This window comes from Pseudophryne corroboree, chromosome 5 (genome assembly GCF_028390025.1).
Source record: "Pseudophryne corroboree isolate aPseCor3 chromosome 5, aPseCor3.hap2, whole genome shotgun sequence".
NCBI classification, from domain to species: Eukaryota; Metazoa; Chordata; class Amphibia; order Anura; family Myobatrachidae; genus Pseudophryne; species Pseudophryne corroboree.
In genome coordinates, this window is record NC_086448.1 from 570,300,510 (window position 1) to 570,328,042 (window position 27,533).

Sequence of the window (27,533 nt, forward strand, 5' to 3'; positions counted from 1 at the left end):
TTCATGTTCGAATGTACTGATCACTAAAGCATTATTGGACCGTCACTCTTTACTGTTGATATGTTTTCACAAAACTTGTTTTAGCTATTTTGGCAAAGAAGGTACTTTGCCATGTTCTGATGTCTAGAGCATGACTCACTCCCTAGGACGTGGGGCAGACAGGGGGGCAGATGTATTAAACTGGAGAAGGCATAAGGAAGTGATAAACCAGTGATATGTGCAAGGTGATAAAGGCACCAGCCAATCAGATTCTAACTGTTAATTTACAGATTGGAGCTGATTGGCTGGTGCCTTTATCACCTTGCAATTATCACTGGTTTATCACTTCCTTATGCCTTCTCCAGGTTAATACATCTGCCCCTCGGTTTCCTACAGGAAAGGTTTTACACACAGCTGCACTACCTGGGTGTGATTGCTCTGGAGTGTTTGAAGGGATAAAAGGACTGTTGGATCTATTGGGCAGGGCTTGCAATGCTGTCTAGCCCCTGGATGATAGCTAGTGCAAGTGGTGCATAGCTAACATTAGGAAACCATCACATGTAAATATACCTGCTGTTAAAATATTTGTGATGAGTACAGAACACATCTGACAGCCAACCAATTTGTCATTCATTTGTAAGCAGATTCTTACAAAGTGGTGTCATTCATGGGATTCTTCTGCTAGCCATGGTCCACATGGCAGAGACCAGGTGTTGCCTTGCTGGGTCAGTGAATGGGGTTGACTGGCCAATAAAAATTTGTGTGTTTGGACTTGTGGAAAAGTTATGCAAAGATTAAATTTGTAAAGTCTATGCTGTGCCCTTGAAAGAGAAATAAGGGAATATTTGCTAACAAATGCAACTGCTTGTGGGTTTGTTGCAGCAGAAAAACGGTTATTGAAAAAAAGGGGGCTTCTCCTCTTCCTCTCCTCTTCTTATTAAGTCTGGGTGTGGTATGGGTACCTATGCACAAGACAGCTGGACAGAAGTGGTTTTTGTGTAAATCCAGGCAAATAGGATGTTTTTTTGTTTTGTTTATTGTTTTGTTGTTCCTCTCTAGGAGGTAACACGCAGCAGCCTCTGGCAGCTAAGACTCTAAAAGGGTTGGAAATTGGCATGTCGGTGTATATTAAGAGATTTCCGGTTTCACTATCCATTCACCTCAAATAGCAAGATGGAGGAAAACCTCTGGACCTTAACTAATGTGGCTGTCAAGTAGCAGGCCCAGCAGGGAAAAATGCTAACCATTGAAAAGGCTCAGGGGATAGCAATAGGCTGTTGCAGGCAGAGCTGACTGGGTGAGCATGGACCTGACATCATGCAAAAAATGACACTCTTGGATGACATGCAGGCATTTCTGTTGTCATTTTAAAGGACGGCAACCCAGCTTAAATGACCACCAGTGGAGTGGGTGCAAAAATCGGCTTCTTATTTGATGGCTGAAGCCCAGTGAGCCTATGTAGATATGCCAGAAGTCCAGGACACAAATTATCAGCCACTAAAGACTGCTATTCTGGCACAGATAGGAGTAACAGGGCCGGGGAAGGAACAACGATTTTGGGATTGGCGATTGAGACCAGTGCCCTCAATGTGTGCTTAGCTGGCTGAGCTGGATAAGTTAACCAAGAGTTGATTAGAGCCCAATCAAAACCCACTGGTAAGGATCTTGGAATTCCTGGCATTTGACCATTGTATGCAGTGCCTAAATCAGGAACTGCAAAATGGTTCCTGCAGAGCAATCCTAAGTCATTTGAAGAGCTTGTGACAGTCATTGATTAGTATTATGATCTGGAGCAAATGGCTCAGACAGAAGAGAAGGAAGGCAGACAGAAACTGGCAAAAGATGCAATAACAAGTCACAATATGGCTCCCGTGGGGTACTCTGAGTGTGGCAAACTGGGGCACTATTGGAGAAATTGTTCAGAACAGCAAAAGTCAGATGGTTTAGTGGTATGATTGGGCCCATGTTTCCTACTTGTCTTGCCTTGTCCACAGGTAGCCCATTGCTGTTCCAGGTGACCATTTTGATACAACAACAGACAGTGTTCATGTTGCTGGATTTTGACACTGAAGTCACTTTGATATCTAGCACTATGGTTCTAGAATGGTAGATGGACCGGCTACTGCCAGCAAAAGTCCAGAGCATTCACGGTACCACTAAGCAATATGACCGTGTCTGTCTTCTTGTTACTGTAAGGGGACAAATGGTTCAAGTCATAGTGGCAATAGCATCAAGGTGCCATACCCCCTTATTCTGGGACATGACTTTCCCCTCTTCCAGGAAAATATAACTGACTGGATCGGTCCAGACCTAATGGCCACTGAATTACCAGCCAGACGTCTGACCCTACATGGTCTTGTTACTCATACCCCAGAACTGAAGGGAGAGCTAAAGAGACAGCAATAGTAAGTACTGGGCATTGGCTGATACTAGACCAGTATCACATTCCAGGAGATGTCAGGAAGAAGTCCTGGATGGAGTAAAAGGGGGAGAGACAGAAACTTTGCCAGCTGGAGGAAAGTATTGGTCTCCTGTGTCCAGGACTGCATCGCTCCAACTCTTTTCTCTAGACCATAATGACAGTGCATGGGAGAATGCCTACATATTGTATATGTGGCAAAAGTAAATGGAATGTGGAAGGCTGAGAGACTGGCCGAGGGGGAACAATACTATATAGTAGAAAGAAACCTGTTACAATTTATAGGCTAGTGGTGGTTCGGGAGAAAATACTGTAGCTAATTAGCTCTTGGTGCCACATGTACATGTCTTTTTGGTATTGGCAGCCGCTCATGCACACCTTACAGGGTTTGTTTGGGAGAGGAGAAAACTCTAAATTGGGTGCTACAGAGGTTTAACTGGTCGCAGTCTGCATGATGGTCAAGAAAGAAAACAAAAATGGTGGTCCTTTTTCCCCCAGGTATCCCCCAGCACACTAAATAGTACTTGCAGCAATACTTGAAAATAATACTGTAATAGAAAGTCAAAGATATTTGTTGCATGCATTTCCAAATACATGGTAAGCTGCCAGAGACCTTCACAGCTTCTCTGATTAGCGTCAGTCCCTACACAGCATGATGACAGTACCCACTTAGGGCCATGTAATTGTCTATTGGAAGGCCTCATGATATTTGGGTGTTCTTCTGTATGTGCTTTTATTATGTGTTGTCTCATCAAGAGAAATTAACTTCAAAATGATGACCCCTCAAGAGATGGTCTTCAAGGTTCAGGGTTAATTACATACCCAAACTCACACTTCATCAAGTGGTAATTTACATATCAAGGTATCTTTTGAAGTGTAGAGTCTCTACCCTTTAGGATAATTAATTCACACCCCAGTGCAAATACCCTGAGGAAAACAATGCATGTGCACACCCCACTCACTATATATTGTGAAGAACCAAGCCTGTAAAGGTATCTTTAATATAGAATGTTTCCAGAATGGATCAGCATACCCTATTCACAGTCAGCAGGGTAGTTCACTGCACATAAAGGTTTCTTTCATGGTTCCATGTGGCATAACATCTCCTCTTAAAAATGGTCCAATTCAACCAAATTATAGTTTTAAAAATAAATGTATTCCAAAATCTAAGGATTCTCCAATAAATCCAATGTTACAATACACAGCACTGTAGCACATCGGATCTTCTAACCACAGATCCCCTTTGCAATAGAAACTAAAAGGGTCCCTGGTATTGCAGAGTATCACTCAAGCTGGTGGTCACTAGATGGTAAGAGGAAATAGTGTTTCCTCAATGAAGCCATGCACAATAGCTGGAAGGATGGGAGCTTATTATGGCAAGGGGATTAAAATAAAAATGAATTGGCTTTGTGTTTAGTAATGATATAACAATAAAGTGATGATCTATAATCTAGATACAATGCAATATATATTCAGAATAAGCTGTAGTCTTTTCAGTTAAATCATTACTTTATCAAATACATTACCTTATTCAACAAGATACTGAGACCAATATAAATGTAAATGTGTATGTCGACGTTTCAATAGTAAATAAAATTGTACTCAGGTTGAATTAATGAAGCGGTACACTGCAATCCATGCGCGTTTTCAGAACCAACACTGAGCACCTGTTTGATTACATGTTAAACCTCTTTATTCAATAAACATCACACTACAGCTTAGGTTGCACAGTAAAAGAAAACAGAATTGGACAGCTGTAATAAGAGGGCAGGCAATTGAAATGAAACGTATTACTTCATCATTTAAATGTATAGAGATTTATGGTTTTACATTAATTTCTGTTTCACCCTAAGAATTTTTTCATTGCTGTGACAAATTTGATTTTCTAAACAATTTTAAATCATTACATACTGTGCCTCTTGAAGTACCTCCATTATTATATTATTAGGATCCCTGTCTTTTGAGCATTACAGTAGCAATATGATGACTGCTTAGCAGAAGCTACTCCTATTTGTAGCTTATTATGTTTACTTAAATCTATGCCACATTCATAAAATATAAAACAATATCAGGTAAGAGATTTAATAGTAGTGTATGAATCATACTTATAAATGCTATCAGCAGCATCAATGATTTACGAAAGAGGTTTGAACCTGAACTTTTAAACTCACACAATATTTACTTTTATTTGAAGAAGACCAATAATTTCTTAACATATTGAGCTCTGGAATGGTTATGTTTACTTTTATAATAATTACTATTTAACTGTATGCCACTTTCAGGATCCTTAAACATAACTCTACCTGTATTGAACTCTAAAATCCACAAGAACAAAAATAAAATATAAAATGAACAAATATATCTTTTTTTAATCAAACATTCTATTTGATTTTCAACCATCCCATTAACAAAATAATAAAACTTTTATAAATGTACACAGAGAACTAATGTGTATAAGGGCAATAGTTCTCCAAAGGAGTTGGATTCGCAATAAAACGTAGATTTGTAAACAAGAAAACTGTGCACTTATTCATTGTGGCAGAGATGAGTGACTCACTGAGTTGATTCAACTCATCACAGATTGTATAAAGATATAGTTGTGAAGAATGATGGAACTAAAGTTTCAATGAAAGACTAACCTCTCTGTTCTTTCTATAAACTCTGTCAGTAACATAAATCAGTATCAATTACATGCACTAAAACAGAAAGTCTGATCTAGGAACATGATGCCCAACTTTTGCAACTTGGCAAAATACTGAAACCACACTGGCATGTGTAAATTTTTGTATGCTGAGATAAAGTTAACTGTTGTGTAGTTTGGTGGTTTATTCATAAAAGAGTTTCTATTCTATAATTTTTTTAACCTGTACACAAGGTCGGACTGACCCACAGGAGAAATCCCCGAGGGCCTTCTCCTGCCTCTAGAAGTCAGGTTCCAGACTGTCCACTCAAAATATACAATGCTAATTAGACTGTCAGTTACCTGCTGGAGCAGGACCACTAATGGGAATGGGTTCTTGTTTTACTTATATAGAAACTACAACAAGATTTTCTATATATTTCAAAAGGGGTCCAGACCTGTGTGGTGGCTGGCCACACTGCTTCTACATTCCCCTGGTGTGCCCTACATGCCCCAGTCTGACACTGCCTGTGAATTCTATCAAATGTGAAAAGGCCTCATAGTTAAATGACATCGGTTGAACTTTGTGTTCACAAGATTGTTTTTGCCTATCCACTATACTTTATGGGAAATATATTTTGGTAATACATATAACTTTATACTACCCATTCCTTTCTTTATTTACATAACTGATGAGCTCTGCCTCCTGTTGCTCATTGGGAATCTCCCATTATTCAGTTGGGGTCAATATAGCAAGGGAATTTAATTGCTTGTCTTACTACAATATCATTTTCAAATCAATTACTGCTGGCGGGGGGAAAAGAGGTTGTTACCCCATAATGTTTTCATGTTAGTCGATGGAAACCCTTATATGCCATTGTTTTCCAGTATGCAAAAAATCATACAAATGTGTTTTGTGTACTAAACAGTTCCCACTGAAACTTAAGCTCACTTTGAGGCCCTCTGAATATGCACTATGATCTTGTCTACATGAATGCCACTTTTCCATGCTGTGTAGGTCAACATTTCATTTTTCTATTTTTGTACAATTAGGATTAGGTTATATGCTAAACTGGTTCCTTGTTTGATTGGCCAGTTCCCAACCAAATTTTTGCATTGCTTTAATTCTGGGGAGCGATTCCATAATGGGTGCACACCCGGCACTGATATTTAATTACTTACCTCTCTGTTGTCCCACATCGGCACTGCTGCTAAAGGATAAATCACTTGAAAAACGGCCAGGCGGACATTTTGCTGGTGATTTTTGCACATACAGTACTAATTTGTTTCTGAGAACATTGCAGGCGCCATGTTTCCAGAGACCCACTCATGCACGCTAGTGTTTAGAACTGTAGATTCATATTACTAATGTGCTAAAAGGGCGGCAGGAGAATATAGGTAGTAGGAGCTTTGTAATAGTTCTTAATTGCCACAAAAAGACACATAAATAATGTATGGGCCATTTCAAATTGAGGACTTGGGAAATTGGCTGATTTGCTACTCAAACCTGGGGATATATTTACTAAAATACAGGTTTAAAAAAGTGGAGATGCTACCCATAGCAGCCAATCAGATTTTACTTATTATTATTTAATAGCTAGAATCCGATTGGCTACTATGGGCAATATCTCCACTTCTATAAATCTGGGAGAGAAAATTAAATATTAATAAATTTGCTAATGAAAAGGTATCATGTGAATGTGCACTTGTGACTGTTCATATCAGTAATGTTTATCACTTGATTTAAAGGTGTATCGAATGTCTCTTTACATTTAGGATTTATAAGACATGGAACTTAGGGCCCAGCATGTGCTTTTCTGTATATTTGGGCTTTTTGTATTTGAGGTGTTTTCAGAATTTAAGAGGACTCAAAACAAATATCAGGCCATATTATCTTTTGCAATATCAAGTTTCTTCTGTATAAAACTACATTAATATTTTGATCAAGCAAGGGCCAAGGAATTTATTTGTACAAAAATGTCTTCTTTGAAGATTTTATTCAAACTAATGTAGCAAAATAAAACGAACATTATATGCACGTCAACTAAATGTGATACTTTTTTTTATTAAAATCAAATTAAACAAATAAGGAGAAAATACAGTTTGCACATAACTAAGTGCTAATTATTCTAAAATGCTGCCAAAAGAAAATAGTACACATTTGCTTGGGAAGAGTGAAGAGGAGAAAAGGTATTAAATCCCATCTTGGCCCGGATGGGTCGTTTTCTACCCATTTTTCAAGATTTTTTGAGGGATGGCTAATTTTTTCCCCAAAAAAGAAAAATGTGGTGGATTGTTTTTTTCAATATAATGAAAAACATATTGAAGTGCTGGGTAGAAAACTACCCTCATGGGCCGATATGGTGAATTGACATACTTGCTGACTTTTTATCACTGGTCTCTGGGACGGTCCCGGGGAGTGGGCAGTCGGGCAGGTGGCACAGGGGTGTGGTGCTATGCTAGCATCTTGGTGTCCTGCCCTCTCTATGCATAGCCACTAATCATGGCTCAGTAAAGTGCTTTTGATTTCTTGATAAGTTAAAAAAAAAGTTTACCACCCTAGCTGGCTATGGCGGTGCCAATATTATGCTGGAGACATCTCAGAGGTGTACAGTAGGACTTCCATACATTTATCCAAATAACGAAACTATCACTGCTAATTACACATAATGTGCCACCATCTAAAACTCTTTTCATGACTTATTAGTTGTCAAAACTGATAAATTGTACCAATATTCCAAAATAGAGCATGCAGGGTGTGTCTGCTGCTTTCATTATACTGCAAATTACTTTTACTGGGGAACAGCAAAGTAGTTCTCATTGTGATTTAACTCTTATATCCCAATTTAGGTAGGTATATTTCACATCTCACAACCACATGACAAACATATATTACAGAATTTATTCTACTTTAAAACTTTTAAGTAAGTTTGAGATTGCTCAGTATAGTTTTCTTTTTATTCATTTATTTTCTTTTTCTTTTTTTTATTTTATCTGAAGAAGGAAATAGATTTTGAGGCTTAGTAAATTAGCCCATTGACAATACTGGCTGTATCTCTCATATCGCTAGTGTTAAACATTTATTAAATAGGTATGATACTTAAATAGGCTTGCCATAATATCCCTTTAATCCAGGACACCTACTGGAAGATTTACACAGGTTCTATGGCTGGCTAAATTCAAGCCTGCATGTCATCTTGTACTCAACCACAGAACCTGTGTAAATTAATGCTTTTTTTTCTTGCTTAGAAATACCCCTCCCTTGCAAGCACCTGAGTGACATCACTAAGCTAACTGAGCATCTACCACTATATGTCTGTTGTGAGAGGCAGATAGGATCCTGCATTAGGAGGAGGTGCAGGTCCTGATATGCCATATGGAGCTCCAAGATAGGTAGCTCTTAGCTTAGATATATTAAGTAAGCAGCCATTATCATGTGGCTCCTTGCTGGTTAATCATAGACCCAGAATGGGGTAATGGAGGTGTGGGGTGAGGTGCCTCTAGATTGGATTGGATTGGCTGGGCTGGATGGCTCTAGTGTGGCATACCTTTACATTCTATTAACACCTATCACTTACTAATTTCTTCACTAACACTATTTCTTTATTTTAATTACATTTCATTATTTTTTGTATCACTTTTTGTATATAGCTTTGGCTTTCTAACACTAATTTATTAACACTATAGTTTTTTCACTGGTATGCTGCCCTGGGCTATCTGGTTTATGCAGATTTTTGGGGTGACACACCCTGCACCTAGATAGAGCCTTAGGCCTTAATATACAGAGAGGCCTTGATGCGTCAAGACCTCAATATACAGAGAGGCCTTGACGCGGCTTGGGGGCTTATTCATTCATTTGTGCAAATATATGTAACCAAGATCTCTGAATTCTAATATTGTGTAGGATATAAATCTGGTTACTGATGTCATTCAGGGTGCTGTGGGAAACAAAATGTTTTTTTCTTGCTTAGAAATACCCTTCCCTTGCAAGCACCTGAGTGACATCACTAAGTTAATTGAGCATCTACCACTATATATGTCTAAATTATATGTGTCCCAGATTAAAGGGCTATAATGGCAAGCCTATGCTTAAATCATGTGGAAACTGATATTTCTGTATGTTTTTCATCTTAATAAAAAAGACCTCTAGATTTACCTCTTCCCTTGGTCTTCTACTTTGCATTGTATAAGAATACCAGTAGTCTAGAAAGAAAATTGCTTCTAGGACTGGGAGAAGATAGGTTAAAAAGGCAAATATTACTGGCATAGCATACTGTACACAGCAAATACTCATTATTGTAAATAGTATGTTAGTAGACCATACACAATCTTATTGAAATGTTTATGACATAAGGTACATATTAAAGGATAATAGAGCAATACCTAGAAATGTACTGTACCTTAATACAAGATTACTTTACATCATATTTATTTAATAATTTATTCAGCAAAAATATGTTCCAGTGCAAACTTGTTATGATATCAATTTAGAATTATTGCTCCTTCAGAAAATATTTCATCACAATTTTCATGCTAGTACATTAGATATCTATAATTACTTGTATATTTTATATAACGTTGAGCACCGTACTTATTGTGAAATATGGGGTATGGACTATACAATTTTTATAATCATTTCAGGCTGCCGTGAATGTTATTTATGTGTAAATGAAAAGACCCACATTGCGAGGAAAATTTCAGCAAAATATTAACGGCTTTATCAGATATTGATTCTCTCACTCCACACTTGATTAGCAATCCACAGAGATAAACATGATTCATCAATAGCAAACTTCTCAAATATGGTTTCTCTTGGCAAGTTCACTACTACCACCCTGGTGAGAAGACATATTGGTATAATATAAACTTCCTAGTCTCTTAACAATTAAGACAGCTCAGCATGGCTATTTGTAGTATAAGATAATTGATTAGCACAGTTGTTGTCCATCAGGGTTTACAACATTTATAGTCTTTCAAATATTACATAGCAAATTACTATACTAAAACTGCTAAACTGCCTGAGTTTCGATCAGTTTTCCAGCACAGTCTAATTAACATACTAGAAAGTTTTGCACACCCATATAGGAAAATGTGACCAGATGTTCCCATTTTATTAGATCTGCTGGTGTCCCCATGTGTTCTGCTGGGACACTGAATTGTCCCAGATTTTCCTGCTGTGTTCGCTAACTGCACAGACGTTTCATGAAAGGTAAAGGCCTTTCAGCCATAAGGTATTTGCAAAAGAGGGGATTAAGGAAGACCCACCCTCTGAGTTCAGAAGATTCCTACAATATGAATGAGATTAATACATTAATAATTTGACTCTGTTTCTTATATGTTATAATTCTTCAAGAACATTTTTTACATTATTTTTTTTTAGGAATTGATGCTGCTTGGTAGTCAGCGAGCTACCGAAACCCATGAAAAATATATTTTATTGCTTTTTTATTGCGCTCAAAGGAATTATTGCAATGCCTTGCGTCTGCTTTAATGAGCATGTGTGAAAGAATAGAAAAAAGACAGAGAAACAAAACTGGAGAACTGAATGTCTACAACAAATAGTAAGTAAAGGGCACATAGGAAATGTCTGGAAATCTTAGGAAAATGTGTGGGAAACAACTTGCTGGAGCACAAAAATGTGTTCTTGCCCCATAAAATGTTCTACAGATTGTATTAGGGATGTCCATTCACTTTGTGTTCATCACCCCAAAATGAAAAATGTATTTGAAAATGATATTTATCCTTGGCTTACATGCAGATCATTTTACGTTATCACTTCTGTAGCACTAAGGGTTAATTGTTTTGCAGAGTGCTACAACATTGTTGCAACAAAGTAAAATAAAACTAACAATAGTCCTTTATGCCTACCAAGTTTTATATATGGAATGAAAAAGAAAGATATAATGAAAGCCCAAACATCTGTTTTAAAAGCAGAAATCACAAGCACTTAAGACAATTGGCTAAAACAACTTTAATATACTTGATATAGGGGGTTATTCAGGTTTGTTAGCAAAGCAAACAAGTTAGCAATTAGGCAAAACCATGCTGCCCTGCAGGTGGGGCAGATGTGACATGTGCAGAGATATTTAGATTTGGGTGGGTTAAATTGTTTCTGTTCATGGTAAATACTAGTTGCTTATTTTCTACACTGCAATTTACATTTCAGTTTGAACACACCCCACCCAAATCTAAACGTCTCTGTACATGTTTCATCTGCCCCACCTGCAGCACAGCATGGTTTTGCCCAATTGCTAACTTTTTTTGCTTTGCTAACAAACCTGAATAAGGCCCCATATACAGTACTTTTCCACTAGATCAGCAGATAATTTAGCAACAATGATTGCAAATTCCATCTCTAGGGGGCAGGGGATGAAATAAGAAAAGTCTTGCAATGTAAAAGTAGTGTGATCTGGTCTTATGCCCGGAAATTAATCTACAGAACAGTTTAAATGTTTGTTACCCACTGTAATCAAATAATAACTGTTTAATACATATCGTAGCTACATGGACAAGCTTCACTGTGCTTCAGCTAAGACAGGATAATTGGAGCAATAATAAAAAGACGCCCTTATCCTGCACTTGTCCTCCATGCAGCCACCATGCTTACTACTTTAGGTGCACCTTCAGTGCTGCTATAACATTGTACTCAGTGGGATTATTTAGGAACCACCTGCTTAACCACTGGCATTACTTTCACAACACAGCACTTAAGGCTCAAGTACTAGAGCTCATTGTTCTGCTCCACAGCATGGAAAAGAAGATGAATCAAGAAGCGCTGGGTCCAACAGAAATTATTATTGATTTAATCACATAATCAGCAGCAAACACTTCAGGCTAAGATAGTAAATCCATAACAGCCTGCCCACATAATAACCACCCTTACAAATTTACCAGCAAACCACTGTGCGCATTTAACAAACAAGAGGTGCAAGGGTCACCTTCACTTGGCGGCAAAATATTGACATTCTGAAGCTTAAATATGTTTTGAGTTAAGTGTTATCAATCAGCGATAAGAGTTGAATGTCTGTTAAACATAACTGCATTGGCAGGAGGATTATAAAATGCTTTCTTGTCATAATCTTGAAGCATCTATCAGACAAAACTCTGCTTGAAATCAATTGTATGAAAGCAACTGCCTGCTGTGACCATTCAGTGTCATACAAATGGAGAGAGAGTATCCCTGTGATCTTTAACCAGAACTGGTTATCTAATGAGACCAGAGCTTTAATTTCTTTTCACATCAAAATAGAATCAATGCGCAGGATTTAACAGTGTATGTTAAAGAGCCATGCAGCAGTCTCTGCAGTCAGGAACATGCAAACCTGGAGCAAATACATAAATTGTAATTTATTTACATTTTGTTTTGTAACGTACATCTTTATAATATAATTAGTATTTAATCTTAGCTACACATGTTTTTTTGTTCAGTGGTTAAGAGAAGAACATTGGGGGTCATTCCGAGTTGTTCGCTCGTTGCCGATTTTCACTATACTGCGATTAGTCGCTTACTGCGCATGCGCAAGGTTCGCAGGGCGCATGCGCTTAGTTATTTACACAAAAGTTAGGTATTCTACTCACGGCATAACGAAGCTTTTTCATTGCTGTACTGATCGTAGTGTGATTGACAGGAAGTGGGTGTTTCTGGGCGGAAACTGGCAGTTTTATGGGAGTGTGCGGAAAAAAGCAGGCGTTCGAGTTGCAAAACGTAGGAGTGGCTGGAGAAACGGGGGAGTGGTTGGGCAAACGCTGGGTGTGTTTGTCACGTCAAACCAGGAACGAAAAGGACTGAGCTGGTCGCAATGGCTGAGTAAGTCTGGAGCTACTCAGAAACTGCGGGGTAATCGTTACGAGAAAATTAGCGGAACTTTCGTTAGCAATTCTGCTATGCTAAGATACACTCCCAGTAGGCGGCGGCTTAGCGTGTGCAATGCTGCTAAAAGCAGCTAGCGAGCGAACAACTCGGAATCACCCCCATTGTCATGGAAACATAACTGTTTGCCTTTTTAGTAATCTTTTAAGTTCTGTCCAGGAAGAAATGACCCCACCCATAGGCGGATCCAGGGGGGGACACTCGGGCACGTGCCCCCCCTGTTGTTTGTGACTTCTTTTGTTTTTCAAAAGGATGAGAACAGCAGCAGCACTACTGCTATTAACGTCAGTCAGATTTGATAAAAGAGTCGGCAGGCACTAGGACCCGTCGCAGCTCTAACAGAAAGTCCATGTGGTAACCAATGGGGAGGCTGGAGCTGCAACTCCAGCCTCCCCCTTCTCACACCGCAACCTTCCTCCCCCACTGCCAGCCAGCCAGAGTCCAGCCCAGGCGCGGGGTCAAATGCAAGCATCGAGTAAGACTGTTGCTTATGACGGCGCAGAAGGCTTCATTAGCCCTCAATGCACTGCACAGTATCCCAATGCTTCCTCCTCCTCTTCCTTTATCACCATGCTAGGTGAAGTCAAACTCAGCCTCAGCTTTGAGAAGGCGGCCCGTGTGATTGTGACAGGGCTGTCCTGCAGATGTCTTATGCTGCTTGTTGGAGATCCAGCTGGCTGCTTCTGCTAATCAAAGATGGGCAGTTTGTGTCCTGCAGTCTGAGTCTCAGTGCTGTGCCCAAAACAAGGTATGCTGCACCTGCCACCACCAACTAATAACTAATGGAACAGGTTACCAACATTTCAAGGCCCAATCAGCCTTTTCATCAGGGTGAAACATTGGCAATAAACCAGGATGCGCTCCTACAGCCAATCATTACCTGATGCCATATTCTGTGAGGCTACGCTCCCTGTGATACCAGACCCCTTGTCTGGGATCACGCGTGTCTTAGGTGCATGTAAATATAATTATTATCATTCCGCTATCATGGTGCCCCCCCTTTCATTTTCTTCTGGATTCGCCCCTGATCCCACCATAATATCTAAATAATTTGACCATGATAGTGGCTGTGTTTTTGTTAACAATTTTGCTGGGATAAAAGTGTGAGGATTATTTAGATGGCACACTTTTAATTGATTGGCCTCATTAAATTGAGCAATTTGATTTATAAGGGTAGAATAGTTTGATGTATGAAAGTGGTGATTTTGCCCGTAACAACCTTATTCTTTCTATCATTTCTCTATTGAATGATAGACAAAATCTGATTGGTTGCTGTGGGCAACATCACCACTTTTCAGTTGTAGAAGCTTTAGTAAACATACCACTTACAGTACTTGGTCCTTGGTGCTCTCTGTATTAAATCTTCTTCCAAATGTCTGTAATACAGTTTGGGAGTTGTATCAAGGCTTGGAGTGTAATAAAGCAGAGAGAGTTAAAGTATCATCCAATCAGCATCTGTCATTTTTCAAACACAGCCTGTAACATAATAGTTAGGAGCTGATTGTCTGGTACTTTAGCTCTCTCCACTTTATCTCTCTCCAAAGTTTGATACATCTCCCCCTGTATGTGACGCCTAGACAACACACAATTTTAACATGTACTACACAATTCTATATTTTTTAAATGTTGTACACTTTTGCATTGTTGGATTGAGGAAAGATCTACCTTAATCAGCTAAAAGTCTCTGGGGTTTATACATAATTAGGAGTAAACTTGCATTTGGCTGTAGCTTCGCTCATGTTGATACTGTATCTGTTGTGGTTCAGCAGAACTAATTTAGACAGTGTTGCCATCTAATATTGTGGTGTATATTTTATAGTCTACACATTGATCATAAAATGTCTTTAAACAATATTTGCAGTTTTTCCTTCAGGGAGTAACAGAAAAAGATGCTTGAGGCTACTATTTCATGAACAAGCCACGTGAAGCTGCCCATGGGAGAAGATCTATGCCTGCAGCCCTGAGTGTTTGCCCTGTGACTTGTTGATAGAGCCGGCCCCAGGCTTAGACAAACTAGGCAAATGCCTAGGGCACTTGGAATAGCTAGGGGCACAAGCAGCTTTTGCTGATTAAAATGATATGCAGCATGCCTATATTCTGTGTGTGACTGCTGCTCAATCTGCATACGAAATGCTACGTTACATAGTATTCATGGAAATCACTGTAATGTAGCATTCTGTATGCAGATACAGCCACAGTCACACACAGAATATAGGCATGTCGCATATCATTTTAATCAGCAGAAGCTGCTTGTCCGTCCTAGTCACATAGCAATGTAAATAAGACACATTTTCAGCAAAAAGGTGCCCGACGTTAGCAGAGCTAGCAGGGAGTTGCCAGTTGACTCATGCCAGGCATCTCCTGCTGCATGGTGTATTGAGGCAAGATGTATGAGGACACATATGTATCCAAGCAGAGGCAGAGGTCACAGTGTTAGCGGCCGTGTGAGTGCTGTGTGCAGTTGTTTGGTTGTGCAATAATGTTCGGCATATGTTTAAGGGGCATTATGTGTGTCATGTGCATAAATGCAGTAATAATGTGCAGTATTTGTGTAAGGGGCATTATGTGTGTCATTATGTGTATAAGGTGTTCTACTGTGTGGCGTAACATATAGAAAGGGCACTAATGTGTGGTCTAATGTGAATAAAGAGCAATATGGTGTGGTTTAATGTTAATAAGGGGCACTACTATGAGGAGTAACTTATTTAAGGTAAAGTGGTACTACTGTGTGATGTAACGTGAATAAGGGTCACTATCACATGATATCATGTGAATAAAGCTGCACTACTGTGTGGCGTAAATTGAATTGAGGGTACTATTTTGTGGCCATGCCCCTTTCCAGTAAGAACATGCCCCTTTTTGGGCTGCATACCAAATGTGCACACTGTTCTTATTTAAAATATAGGGAGTAGGAGCACCAGAATGAGAACTGCTATGGGTGAAGGGTGATGGTGCTAGGTAAGGGGTGCGGGTCAGAGGTGGAACTAGCGATGGTACTAGGGGGCACCAGTCAAAATCTTGCCTAGGGCATCATATTAGTTAGGGCCAACTCTGCTTGTTGATCATTATAGCAAAGTAGACACCTACAGGAAAGTTTGAATTTTGAAAAAAAAAGCTTGAAAATTGTCGGGGATAAGGTGTATACGTGGTATGAACACAGTCTCACCTGTGTCACATCCCGTTAGAGTCTCTGCCACAATAAGGTTAATCTGCAGACCAGTCACTTTAAGTCTGGTTCTGTTGCATGAATTGGGCAGAGTCAAGTTCTGCAGAAGCATGATCAGAACCAACTTTCTATATTTTCATACATATATTCATTTTGGACTTGAGTAGACTGCGCACTGCATGCACAGAGTGTCAAGCATCTGGTTTTTCCTTTATTGCTCTACTCCCAGATGTTACATCGAAATCATACATACCTCAGTTTCTTTCTAGGTCACTAAGCTATACAATAGTAAAAATGTGATCCAAATGCATCCAGTAGTTTTTGCATGATGCTAGAACAGGGGTGGGGAACCTCCGGCCCGCAGGCCGTATAAGGCCCGCAAAGCCGTTTGCTCCGGCCCACCCGCTTCTGTCAGTGAGACACGCTGCCGCTCAGTTCGGCGGCAGCATGTCTCAGCTGTCAGGACAGGGAGGAGAGCGCGGCTATGTCGGGTGGCGGCGGCGGCATGTAGGACTTCAAACCAGCCACCGGTTCGTGAGCCAATCAGAGCTCACGGACCGGCAGCCAATCAGGAACCGCGGCTGCCGGTCCGCGAGGTCTGATTGGCTCTCGAACAGGCGGCTGGTTTGAAGTCCTACATGCCGCCTCCGGCGCGCACACACAGTACCTCTAAGGGGCAGACCTACTGGGGGGCAGGGTAATTATTTCAAATGAGAATTTTTGTATGGCCCCCGAAGGATTTTATAAATATCCAAATGGCCCTCGGTAGAAAAAAGGTTCCCCACCCCTGTGCTAGAACGAACAGACAGACATACATAAATGTTAACTTTTTTTTTCTGTCTTCATAGTTCATAAACAGTGCTTAGATATATATTTCTCAAAACAAATTGCTATGTACGGACACAACCCATACAGTATTATTATATGTATAGATAAAAAAGAGCACATTTTCACATTGGCAAAACCTTAAATCCAAATTTCAGTGTACACACAAAGCTGCACTGTATGTGATTGCTACATGCAAAAGCAGCTAGTATTTTTCAAACATGCAAAAAAATGATAAAAACAAAGCATTTACACATTTAGGCATAGCATGGAGCATGCTTTAGTTCCTATCCCCCCCCCCCCCCCCCCCACACACACACACACACACTTCCCATACTGAAATATGCTGTTGGATGGAACATGACCAGCATATGGAGCAAGTTCCTGTGAAAAAAATAATCAGAGGCAATACTGAATTGGGGTCTTAAAGGCCCACTTGGTGAATGCAGTGCAAGTGTGCAAGGATGACAGTACATAGGCACCTATAATTCATGAGCTTGGCCCTGACCCAAGAATAAGTGAATTTTAGCCTTGTGGGCGAGTACATATCAGAGTGAAGGAGCAGCAGCACATTTTCTAAGGTGCTTGTACCAGGGACGTGCAGTCAGGGGAGGCAGGGGAGGCAGTGCATCCCCTGTCATTAATGATTAAGATAATACAAAGAAGATGCATATGACACATATTCTGTGTCATATGTATCTTCTTAATATTATTCTTTGCATTGCTGTTTTCTTTTTGTGTTTGGGAGGCACCGATCGTGGTGCCTCCCGTTGTCACTGGGGAAAGTATGGGGAGCGGGGGGCGGGCACGGGCGGAGACTAGCCATGGGCTGTAAAAGCCCATTGAAAATATATGGGAAAGCGGCACCATTAGTGGTGCCGCTTTCATACAGGGACGTGCTTTCAACCTATGAAAGCACGTCCCTGTCAGTGAGGCCACAGTGATTGGCCAGCGGATCCGTCACTGGATCCGCTGTCAATCACTGTGTGGGCGTCGCTGGCAGAGGAGGTGCGGGCGGCTGGATGCGGCGATGGTGCGGGCGGCGGATTGCGGCGGTGGTGCGGGTGGAGGTGGTGCGGGTGGTGGGTTGCGGCGGCGGTGCGGCGGCGGAAATTTACCTTTATCCTGCAGAGTTTGGCAGCGGAGCGGTTCCAGTTTCAAAAATGGCGCCTCAGCGTCATTTTTGAAATTCAAGATGGCCACCGCGAGCCAATCACGGCTCGCCGCGTCATCGCCCCGCCCCCTCCGGCTGACTTATATAAGTCAGCGCGAGGTGGAGGAGAGTCAGTCCGACGGCGGAGGAGGAGCTGTGTAGAGCTCCTGAAGAAAGAAGACGGCTGAAGTCCTGGCTGGGCGGCGGCTATGCAAAAGAGCTTAGCAGCCGCCGCCCACCAGGTGAAGACGCTGGAAGCGCTGGGGGGGTGGCGCCCCCCAGGTGAAGATGCCGGAAGCCCTGGGAAGGCGGCAGCCACACAAAAGAGCTCAAAGGCCACTGCCCCCAGACCCAGTTTAATAAGACCCAGTTTAATAAAGCTTATTTTCAAGACGTGTGGTGTTTTATTTTAATATTTTCTTTACAGGTGGACTACAGGTGCCAGCGGGCCCTTTATGTCCGGGCATGCTGGCACTTGTGGTTCTCCAAGTGCCAGCATGCTGGGGCAGGCTTGCTGGGACCTGTAGGCTACCTGTAAAGAACAATATTACTATTCTTTGCAGGTGGACTACAGGTGCCAGCAGGCCCTTTAAGTCCAGGCATGCTGGCACTTGTGGTTCTCCAAGTGCCAGCATGCTGGGGCAGGCTTGCTGGGACCTGTAGGCCACCTTTACAGAACAATATTAACACACAATGAACCCCGCACCCATCGCCACCAGGGGTGCGGGGCATAGCACTGGGCTATCAGCCCAGTGCTGGTTATTGCTCGGGAGGGGGGACCCCATTTTTATTCTTTGGGGTTCCCACTTTCCGAGGAATTCCAACCCTGGGCTGACTGGCTGGGGGGGGGGGCAGATTAATGTTATGGCAGGGGGACACCACACTGAGTGTCTCCCCTGCTATGGCATTACTCCCCCTGGCTGGTTCTGCCTAGTGCTGGTTTTACTGATGTGTTGGGGAACCACACTTTTTTTTATTTTTTATTTTTCGGGGGGAGGGGGGGAGGGCTTGTTAGCTGCCAGTGCCTCCCCAACCAGTGACCTCACCGCACGTCACTGGCTTGTACAGTAGGTATCACAAATATTGGTAAAGTTTCACTTTATACAGGGAGTTTTATCAAACCCTCTAATTACTAAGGGGGTGTTGCCCATAGCTACAAATCAGAGTCTAGCTATCATTTATTTAGTACATTCTATAAAATATTAGCTAGAATCTGGTTGGTTGCTATTAGCAACACCTCCACATGTCCTCTTTATACAGTTTAATATATATACTATACAAAACCCCTATTTTGCAGCTGGCTGTATACAAAACAACTTAGATTCTCCAGCTACTTTGGAAATACAAGTTTCCATGTGCCCAATGGCATGGCATGCTGTGCTTGGCAGTTCTACAACACTAAAGGGCCAGGAGCACTAATTAAAGTGGTGTCACTGACTGAAAGCTCACCTACAGTACTCCACCTCTGTAGTTTCTTCAGGGCAGAGTCCACAGACATGGGAAGCTTGAAGTGTCATTGGCTGAAAGCTCACCAGGATCCACAGACATAGAAAGCTTGCATTACTATACAAAGTTAACATGATACTATATGTATCACAGCTCTGATACTTTAATTTGCTCTTACTTACTAAAAAAGACACAACATAAGAACTACATTTGTACTGGGATTTAGTTGAAAAGGCAGTCGGGTAGGCTGCTGCCACTAACCTTCTCTATGGACTTAATATGATTCTGCATTGCAATTAAACTGCTAAACGTGAGTGCTGATTCTATGTTGCTTTTATTGAAAAGTGAGTGTTCTTGCATTTTTAAATTAACCTGGCACCACCATCATTATCCCTTTGTGAGTGATATCTTGTCCATAGTATGTATATATATATATATATATATATATATATATATATTGTATGTATTGTATATATGCCCTAGGCAGACTATGAGTTTTATTAAAAGACTGCAGGATTTTGTTGACACCAGCAAAAAAATACTTAGTATTTACCACTTATGATTTTGAGGTGGAGATGATGGGCATACGACACACCCAGTAATATCACCCAGATAGCAATATTATTATACTCACATGTTTAAATAGCGATAAAGCTGGACTAGTAATAAGATTTGGGTTGGATATAAAATCTCAACAGTTGGGAGTCTGGAGACCAACAGCAGGATCCCGATGGCCATAATCCTGACACATCCTGGTAAGCATGTTCTCCCTACCCCTAATCCTAACCCTAACCTCCCCCGTCCCACAGCCAAACCCTATCCCCCCCACAGGCTAACCCTAATTTCCCCCACCCCTGCAGCCTTACCTCACTCTACAGCTTAACACACTCCCTCTCCCTAGTGCCTTACCTGAACCCCAACCCCTGTTTGTACCTCTGAGATGTGTCGGGATTCTGGTCATTGAGATCCTGCTGTCATTCTACTAACTGTCTGTATTTTGACCGGACCCCTAAGAATTATTTTGTAGTACAACCAGACAGATAGGCGGTACGTAATAGTCAAGTAGCCAGCAGCATGTGGGAACTCAGAGGAACTTAGAGCCATAGTTTAGCATTAGGCCGCATATGACCAGATGTGCACTCAGAATGGGGGACAATGGCTAGCACACCCATCATTACTGCATTGTTCTGCTGGTGAATGGTACCTGGCAGTCATATTAACAGCTGCACGTGGGGGGTGATTACTAATGTACCTTGCCTAGTGCCCCTTGTCAGCTCTAACCCCCAGAACATCAGCTCCACCTGCTCTTCCAATGGTCAATATCCTGTTAAGGAGCCACTTACTGGGGATGGCAATTGGTTACTTGTTCTTTACTGTCAGTCTGAAATTTCCTAGTAATTACAAAGTATTTTCTCTGTATCATACTGTATGCCATCTTGAATGAAGTGTGGACAATTAAGATGTATACAATACAGTACAGTGGAAATATTTTGTAGTTAATGGGAAATGGATTGATGAATCAGCATATGCCCAGATCTGGGGGGCACCCAATCAGTAGATGAGCCTGGACAGTTATCAGATGCATTCCTCTAAATATGCTGCAAAGGTGCAGAAGCAGTGGGATACAGTATGTAATGTGACCCATTCAGCACTCATCTTGTGTTATTACTGTTATTATCGTCTGAGAATTGTCCCACTCCCTGTAGTCTTGAAATTATTCAGTGCATCATAGGATTGATACTGGCAAACTTTTCTTCATATACAGTTTACCAGAGCCGTAACTGGACTTTTTGATGCCCTGTGCAAGAGAGAGAATTCCCCCCCATCCCCCACACCGCCATTTTTCCAATAGGGAAATAAGGCGCATGCTCTCATAGGGAAGGGACATGACAAAATATAGACAGAAATCCTCTTTATACCTCATTCTTGCACTTGAGAACTTGTTGTTATTCAGTTACAATACCCTTTATTAAATAACACATTTCAATATATTGGCATTCAAATTTATAACCTGTTGTATTCCAAACACCCTACTCATTGAGCTATTTGCTCTTGCATACAAACTAGGAGTTTTCTAACTATATGAAGCTACTTGCACTTTGTAACAAAAAAAATAATAATAATATGTAGTATACAGCAACACATCCAATCTCTTGCAGCCACATACTACATAGATCTGTTCAGCTGCAATGCTGATAATTTTTTCACAAAATACAAAGTAAGCTTCAAATAGTTAGAATTCTCTAGCTTTCTATGTAAGGGCAAATAGCTTAATGAATAGAGTGTATGACTGTAATGCAACAGGCAAAGGGTTCGAATCCCAGGTATGTCAGCATCTTGAAATGTAATAAAGGTCAGTGTGACTGAATAACAAAGAGCTCTCAAATTAAGTTCATGAATGTTGGGGCGGTCAGGAGATGCTAAACTTCAAAAAGCGGGGAAGCTACAAGTGAATGTAATTAAAACAGATAATTGACATGTGCTGCCAACTGCGCCCCATACCCTGCAGCGATATGTGTAGAGGCACACTCCACACATACCTAGATAAGGCCCTGCAGTATACAACTGCACCATTACCTCACAGACAAGTACCTAATTTCCTCTTCTTGATAAAAAAACACTGTCACTAGTGGTAATCAACTCACTGTGACAAATATAAAGATTTGAAACTAAGCGCCTTATTCAGGTTAGTTAGCAAACCCAAAAAAACACACTAAAGAGCAAAGCCATGTTACGCTGCAGGTGGGGGTGATATAACATGCAGAGAGAATTAGATTTGGGTGGGGTGTGTTCAAACCGAAATATATATTGCAGGGTAAAAATAAAGCAACCAGTATTTACCCTGCACAGAAACAAATAACCCAACCAAATCTATCTCTCTCTGTACATGTTATATCTGCCTCACCTGCAGTGCAACATGGTTTTGCCCATAGGTGTGCTTTTTTTTTTTTTTTTGCTAACAAAGCTGAATAACCCGAAGGTACTGTATTTTGCTGAATTGACCTAGCAAATCATGCTAAATAGGTCTCTGTCTTATTTCTTATCAGGCTTCCCTGGATACCCTACTCAAATTTATTGACATTTTGCTTTTATTGCAACTATAGAAGTCCTGTGGGTGAATTTTGTGCTAGAGCAAGATTTTTAACATCAGTTTGTATACACTATCAAAGTCTGAGGTTTCCGTTTTGGAGAAGGGCCTGATGTTCGCCCCTACGATATCAATAGATACATTTTCTACATTTATTGATGTACAAAAATTTGTAAGGAAACTCTGCTTAAAAAGGCTTTTCCTTTCAAAAGAGACAGTACGGGATTTAGGGGAGATTGAACTAATGTCCAATACCCCTTTCAAACCAAGATCTGTCTTTTATCCGCACCATATGAAAGGGAACTTCATTGAAACATTTGCAACTCTAGTTCAGGATGACATAAAAGAACTAAATACCAGTGGAGTTAAATGTAATTTAACTTTTAAAGAAAGGGCGTCACTCAAAGGCCTCAAAACTAATAATGAACTGGTCATCAAACCCACTGACAAAGGCAGTGGGGTTGTTGTAATGGACAGGACATGGTATGTCAATGAAGTTACACTTCACTTAGCTGATAGAACCACCTATCATAAACTAAGATCTGATCCCACATCTAAAATTCAGGAAAAATTGGAGACCCTTGTTAATAAATATGGCACTCTAAAAGTACTAACTGAAAAGGAACAGGAGTTTATCTTGAACAAGGAACCTGTAACTCCAGTGATTTACCTTCTCCCCAAGGTTCATAAAGATGCACAACACCCACCCGGATGACCTATAGTATCTGGAATCAAGTCTATTACTGCTAGTCTATCAGAAATGATTGACTATTATTTACAACCATTGGTATTAACCAATAGATCTCATCTAAAAGACACTAAGGATCTGTTGAACTACTTACCCATGGTTCCATGGGAGGATGGCATGCTGATGATCACAGCTGACGTCAAATCCCTCTATACAATTATAGACCATGATGTGGGAATAAGAGCAGTCTCTGATTTCCTAAATAAGAGTGATCTCAACACTGACACTAAAAACTTCAAAATTGAACCAGTCCGTTTCATTCTAGTGAACAATTATTTTATGTTCGATGGAGATTTCTACCTCCAAAAAATTGGAACGGCCATGGGCACCAGGTTCGCCCCAAGTTATGCCAACTTATTTATGGGGAAATGGGAATCAGATTTTGTCTGGGAACCCAACCCATTTGGGGCGAGCCTGGTGTCATGGAAACGTTATATTGATGACATCATTTTTATATGGAGAGGAGGAAGGGAGGAATTGGAAAATTTCTGCACTTACCTAAACAGTAATCCAATTAACATAAACTTGACATTCCATATAAGTACTGAAAGTATAGATTTTTTGGATATTACACTTTATGTACAGGAGGGTAATCTGTGCACAAAGACCTATACTAAGCCTACAGACTCCCAAACATACATAGACAGAAATAGCTGCCACCATAGGAATTGGCTACAGTCAATACCGAATAGCCAAGTTAAGAGAATCAAACGTAATTGTTCCGAAGATAACACCTTCAAACAACAAGCTGACCTACTGGAAAAGAGATTCCAAGATAGTGGTTATGAAGTTGAACATGTCAGGAGAGTTAAGGAACAAACCATGGGGATGAATAGGGAAGAACTTCTAAAAGATAAAGAACAAGTCAGGGGTGGATATAATCGTTTTGAATATGCATTTTTAACTAATTATAGTATACAACACAAATCATTGGAACACTCGATTAAGAAACATTGGAGTATTCTAAAAAAAGATCCTGTGTTGATGGGAGTCTTACCAGAAAAGCTGATATTTATTTAAAAAAAGGCACCTAAACTAAAAAATAATCTAGTTAGAAGCGATTTACCAACTATAAAGAAAGAGGGGCATATTAGTACTAAAGGCTTTCATCGATGCGGGTCATGTGTTGGATGTAAAACGATTTAGACAGACAGTGGGAAGAAATTAGAAAAATTAGTCATTAATGGACAAACACATTTGATAGGTGATTTTATAACATGTAATGTGAAAAACGTTATATATGCAATAGAGTGCTCATGCCATATGTTTTATATAGGAAGAATTTCGAGACCTCTAAAAATACGCATAGGGGAACATCTGAAGAATGTGAAAAAAGGCCTCGAAACCCACGCCTTGTCTAATCATTTAAAAAAAATTCACAATTGTGATCCAGGACACATTTTAAGATTTGTAGGGTTAAAATGAGTGGAAGCAAATCATCACCAAAAAAATACAGCAAAGCAATTAGCGAAACTAGAGATGTAGCTTATTTATAAAATTAATACACTTATACCTGGGGGGTCTCAATTCAGACTTTGCAGTCAAGTGGTTTTTATGAAATTTTCATGAAATTTTTATGTAATTTATGAAATCACTTGTTTATTGATGAAAAGTATGGAATTTTTATGAAATTATCCATTTATTATGAGTATTCATCTTTTACTGTGTTTTAATATGGGCATTTTTTATTTTTGTCCTTTACTATGAAAAATTTATTTTTATTTTTAATATTTATGGAATTGAAATATCTCATTTTAGGGTCAATAAAAAGTTGTTTTTTATTTAATAGGCTCCAATACAGATTCCTATAAAGTTCTATGACTGTTTATCATGGACTACATTATGGAAATAAACTGCAGCGGGATCCGGTTGCCATAGTGACACTCATAAACAAATTATGTGTATGACGCCCTGCATAACGATACCTCTTTTAGCCATGCCCCGTCTGGTGATATGGACGTTCTTAAGAGGAGATTCAGGGAGGAAGTGATGACGGATCCTAGCTAGAAGATGGGACTGTGGGTGGATCCAGTAACCTGAGTATTCCGGAAGTGACATCCTGTGGGGACCAGTTACGATCGGGACTTTCCAAATGATTCTAGCAAGTTTAGAAAGTGTTTACTTGCAGGAAATATCATAAGATGAATGCAATAAGGACGGATCTATATGGACTCTATATTAAACCCTGCCCGCCTTTTATTTCTGTCAGTATCTGAAGCAGTGTGAGACATGACTGGAAGTGGTAGTCATAGCAACAGAAGTAAACCTAGTGAAGGAGCCATGTTCCTTACAGGTGTTATTATTAACTTCTAATTATTGACCTGATTGGATAGTCTTGGGAATATAAGCATTGTAGTTCTGAGGGGGAGCACATTAGCCTTGAAAAAGTGCCTAGGAAGGCCTGAAATACGTCGGCACAGCTAAAGGTGCTTCTTTGCTGTTGGTGGAAGGAAGATTGCCGGTATACCCAGAACTCCTTTTCCCGGGAGGCCACCTGGTGAATTGAAACACGCTTGATTGAGTAATTTATATTATCTCATGATCCAGTAATTATAACCTATACACACAGCATGGCTGTCATCGTTTGTGCTGCATGTGCTCTGCCCAGTTAGAGGGAGAATTTTTATTTGGATGAAATTTTATACAGTATGTGTTTGGAAATCTTTTGTGAGAAATAAAAGCTGTGTTACACGATATATTTCATATCTTCTTTTTTATGACATCGTGGAATGAGACCTTGCTGAGGGTGTCTTGCTACATATGAGAAGTTCAGAGAATCTTCTACACACCTGAATTAAAGTATTGTAAAGGAATGTGCATCATTACACTTCACTTACCTCTGCTTTAATTTCTGTCACCCAAATTTTGACCTATTGTCACTATTCATTGTTACTTAGATTGGTGCCTAGTGCAGTGTTACCACCTATTTTTTCTTGCACTATTTTATAATTTGAACTTCTGCTAGGTTATTGAGTTATATCTTAAATGTAATAAATACTCGTTTATGGTATGAAAAAATGTATATACAGTACTTAAAACATAATTCTATCCATTGTGCATATCCATAAGTGCACACCCAATATATGATGTATGCCATTGTTTTTGTAGAATGATTTATGATGCATTTTGTAGACTTGTATTCTGCCAAAAGAATGAGAATATGAAATACTGTTGAAAATATCAGTTTCATCATTTCGTTATTACTTGAGATGGCTTCTGCAATCCATGAGCAGTTCAGGATGGAGAGTGGAGACTGAGGTGAATTGAAGCCCTCACAAAAAGAGGAGGTGTAATATGTATATGCATGTTATGGCAGTGTCATGGGCATGTTTCAACATGCAGCTGTGATCTTGGTCACAGCAAAGCAGCCGCAGTTGTCATATCTTAAAAAGTTACAAGGGAGACTCTGGGCCAGGCATAGGCAGCTTGAGGAGTCAAAATTGTGAGCAATAGTGCATTGATGAGGAGAGATTGGATCCGCCAGCACACTCGAGCAATACTCAGATACGAATAGTACGCGTGGCTTGGTCAGTCCATTGCTCGGGAATACACTAGAGGAATGCTTAAACTAGCAATTGCATATTATCACACTTGAGAATCCGTAAGTAATTGCAGCTGAGCATGAACTGTCTCTCCCTCTGAGTCAGGCCCACTGTAACTTGAAAGAAATCACATATTGAATGTAATGTACTGTAATTAACATGTTCATGTGTTATTCTTTTGAATTGTCCAATGTCCACTCCATGGTAATAAAAATATAAATAAACATCATTTATTAAATCAACATTTTAAATATCATACTGTAGCTCTTATTTTATAAGTATCTTTGAAGTAGGATACGATAACGATCTGCATTTTAAGTTGCTTTGTTTCTGGAAAAGTGGTTACTTATGATATACAACATGAGCCTGAAAGATTTATAGATGCTTGAAAATCTACTACTCATTAGTGTTTAAGGATTACTTTACAATTGTAAAAGGTAGACACATGCATAAGACAAAAAAAATGATCTCAAGCAGTAAGTTACTTTTATAATAAAGGATAGTTTTTAAGATAAAGGAGAAGTCCACTTTGGTTTTGTTTGGTAAATCCTAGTAATGTATATACTTGTAGTCTTGATATAATTTAATTATGTTATATTTGTGATTGGCTCAAGTTGTGCTATGGTTTTCTAAACTCTTAAGCAACATTAGTGACAGTTGGACAGTTGTAATTTATA

At 40.0% G+C, this 27,533-nt stretch overlaps 1 long non-coding RNA gene across 2 annotated transcripts in view; it reads left to right on the plus strand.

Annotated features, from left to right (window-relative positions):
- LOC134929229 (uncharacterized) overlaps positions 1-25,335 on the plus strand; it is a 105,813-nt gene extending 80,478 nt beyond the window's left edge. For both annotated transcript variants that reach the window (XR_010178399.1, XR_010178398.1), the window contains 2 exons: positions 10,399-10,579; positions 25,104-25,335. This is a non-coding gene — a long non-coding RNA (uncharacterized LOC134929229). The remainder of the gene's footprint in view (positions 1-10,398; positions 10,580-25,103) is intronic.
- The last annotated feature ends 2,198 nt before the right edge of the window (positions 25,336-27,533 follow it).